Here is a 9328-nt window from a genome sequence, read left to right on the forward strand (position 1 = left end):
GGCTTCGGGCGTTTCATACAGAGAGTGGGAGATGGAGAGGGAGAGTCATTCGGCTTCCCTTTTATTTTTTCGTTCATCCATCCCGCAACCCAGAGAGAGCGAGCGAGAGAAGGAGTAACAGGGAGCAAAAGATAGAGGCAAAAATCCTCTTCTTGCGTGCGGATATCCAGTCCGACCTGTCCAAGGCTTCGAGAAAACCTTCTAGGGCTCGATTTCCTCCCATCTACCATTTTTTTGGAGCCGCCGGCCTCCCAGTTTGCTCCAAAGCCTTCGATTTCACCCAGATTTGGGCTGGTGCAGCGTTTCTTACGGAATAAGGCTTCTACCTCTTCCCCTCTTAATTCCAGCGAGTTCGTAGTAAGTTGGAAGCTGTTGGAGACTTCCAAACAGCAAAAGAGGGCCTCCAAACAGTAGTTTGGAGCCTTCAAATCACCTTGGGCAGCGACTTTGGAGCTTGGACAACGAGCCAGAACTTGGATAAGAGCACTAAAACAAACCGGGAGAGGTATAACTTTAAAACTTAGGCGAAACCTTAAGGCTCCTTAGCCAATGACATGTGGTTGACGATCCAAAGCTTTAGGTCCCTAGAAACTTTAATTTTTTTAGTCTGCCGAAATCCTATCTTCGCTGTCCACTTGTTTAAATCATGAAAATCAAGTGATTTTTCATGATTTTCTCTCATGTGAGAGCTAAAAGGATGGCGGCAAGGCAATGGGGCATTGAATTTGTGTTTAATGTCCCTATTTTTGCATGCAAATAACATTCACGTCATATTTATTGCCCTTACCTACGATTAAATCCTAGGTTTAGTGGCTCATTCGATGTCGAATGAAGTGTAGAAGCGCGGAGTCTCTTATCTAAGTGTGGTATGCGTTAACATATCCCTAAAACTTGCATGTTATGACAAAATTAATATATGCACATGATAGGTTTACACTGCCATGACATCCACCGTCTCCTCTAAATTTCGTAGATGTTCAAACATGCATTCCAATTATTTTTATGAATTTGTGGGATCTTTTATGAGCATCACCTGTTCATGTTTCAAATCCCACAACCAATAGATTGATTGGAAGCATCGTTGGGCATCTCTAAATTTAGGGAGACAAAGCGAAATTTCTCTTTTTATGTGCTTTTATATATATTTTTTAATGTTAAATTGAGATTATGTGAATTATTGCCTTTTGAATATTCACTTTTTGTCAATGGCTATGGTCCTTGTACTTCTACAATTTGCAAAACCATAAATGTGTCCACCAAACTTATGGGTGCTTGCAGAGCAAAGATGGAGTGGTCTATGGCTTAAAGGAGCTTATAGATTACACCCCATCACAAGTTGAAGTTTGTTAAGCATGTTTAGTGTAGTTTGTAAGTTGACGGGTCAAGGGTATTAACACATAACTTAGGCACTTGGTGAGGCTTTTGAAAAGACAATCGAAATCCTTCACCCCTAGGTTTTCCTTAGACTTTAGTAAACTAATTCCTAGAACCTATCCATAGGGATCCTAATGACAATTCCATCCTATGTCTTTAGGTTCCTTAGATGACACCATGTGTTGTCTTTCCAAAAAGGGTCATAGGAGTAAATCCATCATATACAACCTCTCAAATCATGCCAAAATTGATTGAGAAATCGTTTCTTGAATTAGGAATTCTCTAATAAAGTCTTCCCTTCCCCATGTATAATGGTTTGGAGCACCTCAAGGCTCCAAACACCTCATTGCATAAATCATTTTGACTTATGACCAAAATCCTAGGTTCGTGGCATTTTATTTATTGATACAAGATCAACAAACATTTGTCCATCGTCCTTTATTTTGGAACATCCTCAAGGCTCCAAATGTGAGATAGTGTGAATCCTAGCTCTAACTTAGGAGCTACAAACCATCACATGTCTACTTTTAGGTTTCTCCTAGATCTTGCCAAAACAGATCTTTAGGATTTTCCTAGAAACTTCCAAATCCCCAAAATCATATCAAATTTAATTTGGGAAAACCCTCCAACGCATTAGGGAGTTAACCTTCCCTCTTTCAAGCAAATCCAAAATAGTTGTAGGAGAGTAGGAGGTTCTCTTCCTTATGTACATGTCCCTCATTCTTAGTTGTTGGGATGTTCTCTAAATCCCAATTAGTATAGTGCGTGAATCAAGATTTTAGGAAACAAATCCTTAGTCCCCTTTCCATTTGCTAACAAAAAAAAGTTAGTAAATGAACATTTATCCTCTCTTATAGAATGATTTGGAATCCTCTAAAATTCCAACTTATCACCATATGAAAATCTTGGAGATTAGAGCCAAAATCTAAGCTACTTCTTTCTTTCGTTCGAGACACAATGATCAATGAAAGAATTCTCTTTTTAGGCTTAGGATTCTAAATCTAGCCTATCTCATTTGCCTAACCTATATAGGTAGATGACCTTCTCAATTTGTAGTTAAAAAAAAAACTACAAATTACATCTCAAATGTAATGATATTTGGAGAACCCCCAAGCTTCAAACATGTCATTGCATAAATTCTTTCTAGCTTGGAACCAACTTCCAAGTTCTCCCACCTTGTTTATTGGAGCATAAAACCAACACACATTCCCTCATGTGTGATAACTTGGAGCCTCCAAAGGCTCCAACCAATATCGTTATGTGGTTCAAAGTCTTAGAAACAAATTCTAAGTCACCCACCTCTTGTTCGTTGAGACAAAATCAACAAACAATTTTCCTCTCCTTCAATGCATGACCTTTGAAGCCTCTTCAAAGCTTCAAATACCTCATTGCATGTCTCCTAATCTATCTTATGAGCTATCACCCTTCTTCATCATGCATTGTGTTATGGATTTCTCTAAATCCTAAAATACATCATGCCTTAAGTTCTTGAACTTAGAAGCAAATTCTGAGTTTCTCCTATCTCATTTGTTGGAAAACAAGAAACCAACTGATCTCTTCTCATACAAGATGTTCTAAGGCTCCTCAAGCCTTTAAACATATTATTTCATGAGTCCTTTAACCTTAGAACTAAATCTTAGGTTCTTTCCCCTCTTGTTTGTTGGTACAAAATCAACAAGTTAAGACTATCCTTATTTCAACCCCTAAGTGTTGGGAAATCTATCAAACCATTTATTCATTGGAACACAAAACCAATGAATGATCTATCGGTCTTAGAATTCAAATCCTAATTCCCCTTCTCCTACGATTTAAAATTGTAGGAAATCATCTCATCCTCCCTTTCTTACAATCCAAAAAATTATAGAAAACTATCCCATTCTCCTAAGATTCCAAATTACGAGAATGTGCATTCCTCTTTGAACTTCAAATGTTAAAGAATATTTATGGATTTGCAACCCACAAGTTGCATGTTCCTTCCATTGTTTCTACAACTCAAAAGTTGTAAGAATTTCTCTCATCTTATTGACTCAGATTGGATGAGTGAATGTCCCCTTCTTCGAACACCAAATGTTCAAAAAAAATCTTCCACTTTGCAACCTTCAAGTTGCATTTTCTTCTTTCTTTCCTAAAAGCCAAGATTGTAGGAAAGCACCCAAATCCATCTTCATGCACTCATTCTTCTAACTTAAATTTGAAGAGTGTATTTCCTTCTTTGAATAACTAAATGTTCAAAGAACTTTCAAGAGTTTGCAACTTCCAAGTTGCATCTTCTTCTCCTCCATTCCTCCAACTCAAATTGGAAGAATGAAGCCCTTCTTTAGACACCAAATGTTCAAAGGAATTCCTCCAATTCGCAATCCTTAAGTTGCACTTTGCACCTTCCTCTCTTTCGACAAACCCAAAATTGTAGAGAAATTCATCCTTCCTACAACTCAAAAGTTGTATGGAACTCTCTCACACTCAACCCATGTTGAGTTGTCCAATCTTGTTCCAAATCATCTTGCTTGCTGAACCAAAAGCAATAAGTATTTTCATCCCAAACATAGGATTCAAAAGTCCTATTTCCCTCCACTCTTCCAAACTCAAGTTGGAAGGGTGCAACCCTCTTTTTGGACATCAAAGTGTTCAAAGATTTTCATGATTTTACAACCCATAAGTTGCAATCTCTCTTTTCCCCCTCCAACTCCAAAGTTGAAGGAGATTTCTCCTCTCTTTAGCTCCAAAAGCTAGAGGGAGTTTTCCAATATTTAGCCCAAAAGCTAAATGTCAGATCCCTACTTTCTCCTCTTAGCTCCAAAAGCTAAGGAGAACTCTTCCAACACTTGGCCCAAAAGCCATGTATTAGACTCTCTTTCTTTTCATTATTTAGCCTCAAAGATAAAAGAATTCACTCTTCTCCTAACTCCAAAAGTTTGGAGGAGAATTCCTCCAACATTGAGCTCAAAAGCCACATGTTGGACATTCCTTCCTTAGATCCAAATTTTAAGAGGACCCTTAGCGTGACATATCACACAAACCTCACACACTTAGGTGCACAGCCCCTTAGGCATACTAGGTTTAGGATTTTTCTTTGTGTGCTCATATGATTGATGTTCTGGAGTGATTACTTTTTGGATTGTCTACGTTGTGGGCATTTGCCTTTAAGTGGTTAGTATAGAAAGATATAAATGCTTTTTTTGTGCAGGTGGCCATGTCCAAAAAGGGGGTAAATGTCATGATTATGCTAATGCTGTTTGCTTGCAAGCACTGCTTAAAACCCCCCAAGAGGCATGGACAATAGGGTAGAAGCAGGTGCTTAGCACTCTAAGTGCTAGGCCAATTTTGGGAATATAATGTGATGATTATATAAATTGCTGTCTAACTCTATTTTACAAGTTCGAGCCTTTTATATTTTCAAATATATTTGATAGAAGTAGGATGTAAAACTTGTGGGGGTTTGGAGCAAAAGAAGGGAGTGAAATATGAAGGATGTACCTTTTTTGGAGATGAAACCCAAATATCTTTTTTTGAAAAGCTTAAAGACCCCACAAGTAGAGTATGTAATAAATTTAACTGGGTTATATAATGGCAGGAAATTCAGCTGTCAAACATATTTGTAATAATTGGGACACTATTTACACTCTTGTTTTGATTTGTATATAAGCATGTGTTGATGTGTTTACTGGGTGCGCATTAGAAAAGCATGTATTTTTCCTAGGTTTCTTCTATTACATTGTTTGGGTGTGGCCTAGACTTTGTTGCGGTAGGCTCTTAGGATAATAACTTTTTTACCACTTAAAATATAAGCAATCTAAAAAATGAAATTAGGCTCCATGTTTTTCTATTAAAAGAAAACTTACATGGCTCCCTTCAAGGAGCCAAGTTTTTAAGAAATTAAAATAAACATGCATAGCCTAAAGTGTCTCATGCAGAAAAGCCCTTAAGGATTATATAACAAAAATATTTCTTTTTTTGAGTCAGTATATACATACCCACATAATTAGGCATCTTGGCCTAAAAGCCAAGCTATAAGCCCTATATTTCTAAATAAAAATAACCTTCCCACTCTACATTTGCATTAAGACCAGATGAGCCAGTTTTAAAAGTGATTAAGAGAGTCTAGCTAGTAGTCCCTTCCAGGTGGGACAATAAATCCAAAGGTCGGGCAGATTACGCCTTATGTGAGGTATAATTTGTAAGTCCCTTTTGCACTTGTTAGATTTAAGTTTGAGGCACTACCTGTCGATAGTCCTCACCTTAGTTTTAGGGTACGAGGTGTTGGTTGATTCCAAATCACCCTATAAGACCTCACCTTTCGGGCAATTCTTTCAACATATGTTGTTGGAATGTAAGCCCCAACTTTTTAATAAAATATCAACTTAAACCAAAATTAGATTCTAAAATGTAAAGCCAACCATATGATGCCTTAGAGATAGGATACAAAATGAGCATATACATGAAAATGTTGGAGTAGCTCCAATAGAAGATAAGATTAGAGAGAGTCACCTTAGATGGTTTGGTCACATAAAACGGCGGCTTTCCAATGACCCGGTTAGGAGAGTAGAGGTATTAGATTTAACTTATGTTAAGAAAGGTAGAGGCAGACCTAAAAAGACTTGGTTAGAAAATATTAGAAATGACCTTTCTTTATTAGATTTAAACGAGAAATTGACTTTTAATAAGATAAAATGGAGAAAAATGATTCATGTAGTCAACCCCACGTAGTGGGATAAAGGCTTGATGTTGTTGTTGTTGTTGTATAAAGCTCCCCTTTACTAGTTGAGTTTTTTTAAAATAGCGAGAGAGGTTTTTTAGTTTAAAATAATAAATTAGAAGAATTAGAAGATGCATAATCATTAATAAGAAATAAATAAATTATTAGACTACTCATAGTAAAGTAGAAATATAACTTACTGTTGACCTCACTTTTGTATGAGGTCACTATGACCCTTTCCTGGACTCTAGACCCTAGGCTCCTTTTAGTATCTAGATCTTAGAATCCTTCTAGTCCATAGACCTTAGGATCAATTTAGATCTTAGGTCAATCCATACCAAAATTAATGGCTAAGAACCTAAGTCCTGAAAGCCTTTTCTAGTGTTTTCTTAAACACTTTAAAACCTAGTCAATTGACCCCTGATTCAGAGTATATCAAGAGTATGTTGATATGACATGTCTCTAGTGTCAACCCTTCAAATTTGACTCATTTGGAGGGCTCTAGCCCCAAAAACCAGGTTAATTTCCAAAGGTTGCAAAACTTTCAAATATTTATGACCCATGCCACCGAACCTATCACCCAGTGGATACTAAACTTAGAGTCCCTTCCAAATCTTTTTTGATCCCTTCCAGGCCTTTGATATTGATTTGTTAAGCATTAATCTACATTTTTTTGGATTCACTTTGACCTAGAAGGGACTTGAGGCCAAAATGAACAAAATGCCCCTTAAGGGGATTTTTTGACTTTTGACCAAAATTTAATGTGATCTAGCCTAATCAACCCTTGAAACATCCTCCAATCATTTTTAAATATTATTTTGGACCCATTAGACCTAATCTCAAACCGTGGGTCAACATGGTTGACCAAGTCAACCTAGTTTGACCTAAAAGCCCTTTAAGGGTCAAAATAGTCATTTTGACTAAAATGACCTCCCCATGCCTTGGAACCTCTTCCAACACATTCAAAATGTTATTTCAAACTTGCTAATCCCAATCATAGCCCCTGGGTTAACCTACTTGACCAAGTCAGCCTAGGTTGACCAACCCAAACATAAACTTCATACTCACTCAATTCAAGCTCAAATCAACATCAAACTCATTCAAACTCCCTTAAACATGTGATCCAGTTATTTGGACTTTGATTGATCACTTTGACCCAGTCATTGGTTGACTTGTCAACTCAATCAAAGTCTGGTCAAATCTAACATATTTGGGTCAAATCTACCATTCATTCAAATAAGACTCATTTAAACCTCACCAAGGCTTTAAATACATTTCATTCTATGGCTTGGGAGTATTTTATTAATGAGGTGACTCAAAACCCTTTGATTTAATCAAGCCAACTTTGAGATCTTGGTCATAGCCTTTATGCTTTCATCCATGCATTAATTATAAACCCTTTGGTCCCTTCCACTTGATTCAATCAGCACACATACACCCCCTCCTTGCCACCTCAACCTTCTTTAACCATTTGACTAGTCAACAAGTCAATGGGTTAACAAACCCTTGAAATGAGATCAAACCATGGCCATCTCATCATGCCACATAAGCAAATCCATTCTCCAAGTTAAAACCTTCTTTAGGTTATTAGGTGTTAGCTTTTTTCTCTACTAGTTAACTTCTAATCCTGTCCTCTTAATCAAGTCATGGCTTAGTTTAGCCAAATGGAAGAAAAGAGGTGTGGTCCCCTCTCTTGGCTCAAGGCAAGTGCCAGCCTTCTCCTGGTTTTGGGCTATTCATGGGACACATGGCAAGCATCCAAAACACCTTAGATCGAATCCTAACCATCCAATTCAAAAGCAAGGGATTACGTGTAGAGAACTTTCCCTAACCCTCAGTAGCCTCCAACCTTTCAAAGCCCTTCCCTAGCTTTTTCAAGCACTCCCTAAGGCGTTCCCAAGCTTCTCCCAACCATTTCCAAGACTCAAATCACTATTTTAGTGAGGAGAGAGCACTCTATTTAGAGAAATTGGAGTTTCCATGATAACTTTCCATCCACCCATTAGAATCCTCCATATTCTTCAAAAAGCCTATAGAGGGTATCAATAGGAGAAAAAAGAGTCCAAGATCGTAGAAATCCATCAGCTAGATTATAAGATATCTTCACTTTTAGTTAAAATTTTAATTTGAAATTGTAGCAAATATATAATGCATGGAGCCTTCAAACTCCAAGCATTGCTAGATTACATTGCCCTCTAGCTATGTTTAAAATTTTGATGAGTATTTTGGGAGATATTGGCGTTTGAAGGTTTAGTTCATTTTTGAACTAAAATCGACGATCAATCATAGTCGTCCAATTTTCTTTTCATCAGAATCAGATGGCTCAGGATCAGCCTGACTGCTCGCCGCTTTCAGCCTGGTTCGAGCACATATTGATCCAAACTGTGGTGCCTACGTGGCTAAATTCTGGTCGTCATATCTTTTTGCGGTAAGATCAGTGGTCCTGATCGACTGCTGAGTCATTTAAGTGGCAGGTCCCGCTATGCCACATGTCACGTTGCCATTCGCCGCCATCGTTATAGCACCAATCATTGCCAATGATTGGCGCCAGCGGCTGATTTAACTCAAATTGGGTTAAAAAAATCAAAAAATGCCTAAATCTTCCAAAATTGATAGAAAATTAAAATTTTCCACCAAATTGGACGTTTTTGGGCTCGTTGGAAAGATAATTTAATGTAGTATTTATTTAAAGTAATTTTAATTTATTTTGAACTTTGGATTATAAAAAATGTTTAGTTTGTTATAATTTGATTTTCTCCAATTTTCTTACAATCCACTGATCAAATTGATTGCAAATTTTGGTGGAATGTTCTTGAGCATCTTAGGCATGTTTTTTTTATTTTTCTAGGTTTAGATGCTCTATAATTTTCTGTGATGCGAATTTTCAAAGTAATGGGTCCATTTTGGACACTAAATTTTGAAAATTCATAACTCCATATATTTTTAGTAATTTGCTGTGAAAATTTTTTAATGTGATTCAATATATACCAGGATTAGCCACACCAAGTTTCAAGCCAATTTAAATAGTAGAGACACCTAAGGAAAATAATTAGGAAAATATCTAAATAATTTCTAGGGAGATGTACACACACCCAATAGGGGTGAAACTTGAACATAGTAAACCTAGTGACATTTTGAATCATAGGTTTAAATTTTACTAAATTTGGAGATCATTAGGTTATAAAATTAGCCTCATCAAAATTTAGCCCCTTTAAGGACCCAAAAAATTAAAAAATGTAATAAATCCAAATTAAGTTAAAA

This window comes from Dendrobium catenatum, unplaced genomic scaffold (genome assembly GCF_001605985.2).
Source record: "Dendrobium catenatum unplaced genomic scaffold, ASM160598v2 fragScaff_scaffold_72, whole genome shotgun sequence".
NCBI lineage: Eukaryota > Viridiplantae > Streptophyta > Magnoliopsida > Asparagales > Orchidaceae > Dendrobium > Dendrobium catenatum.